This window comes from Lolium rigidum, chromosome 6 (assembly GCF_022539505.1).
Source record: "Lolium rigidum isolate FL_2022 chromosome 6, APGP_CSIRO_Lrig_0.1, whole genome shotgun sequence".
NCBI classification, from domain to species: Eukaryota; Viridiplantae; Streptophyta; class Magnoliopsida; order Poales; family Poaceae; genus Lolium; species Lolium rigidum.
Window position 1 is genome coordinate 116,916,094 of NC_061513.1, and position 826 is coordinate 116,916,919.

Genomic DNA, 826 nt, shown 5'->3' on the forward strand with positions numbered 1-826 from the left:
GGAACATCTTCTATGGGGGAGTTGTGGCGCTTGGTCCTCAAAACCTTCACTTCATGGGATGTAACGTTGAGAGAAATAGAGTGAAGGAGGGAAGTCTGACAAGTGTCAACCCAAGTGTCCTCAATGAGCTTCATAATGTACGGAGCATACGAGGGAAGCTTTTTCTCCATCACACATGACCACATCTCATTGTAGATGTAGTCCATCACATCAAGCTTCTCACCGGTGCCCTTCTTAGCAAAGGAGTTTGCCATAAGATCGACTTCATATAAATGCAACTCATCAAGGTTGCCACCCTTTGGTCCAATGGTTTCCCGGTAGACTCTAAGCATAATGTCCCAAGTAGGGAGAAGATCCGCACTCTTGCCCGGGACACCCCAACCTTTGATGTAGAGGTTCTCCAAGACTTCCCTTGGTTGAGCAAATGAACTATCATGGCACCTCCAACCATTTGCATCTACGCCCGGGTGGCGAGGGTATCCAAGGGCACTTCCAAACTTTGCCAAGTTAGACTCAAGGAGCCTTTCATGAGACATCCACCGGAATGTTTTAGCTTCATCTGAATCAAAGTGGACGGTGGCATAGAATTGTTGGATCAACCCGATATCATAATCCTTGTTGAGCTCCATAATGGGATAGAGCCCAAACTCACCACACATAGCATAGGCTTCTTCAAAGTACCTAGAAGCGGCCATCTTGCCGGTGTCAATAGCATGTTGAGGGGCTACCCCCTTCTTGAATGGCACATACACCTCATAGAAAATCTCCTCTTGAGCCTTGTTGTGGAACCGCTTATCCCCAACCCTATTGTTCCGAGGGGTGAGGT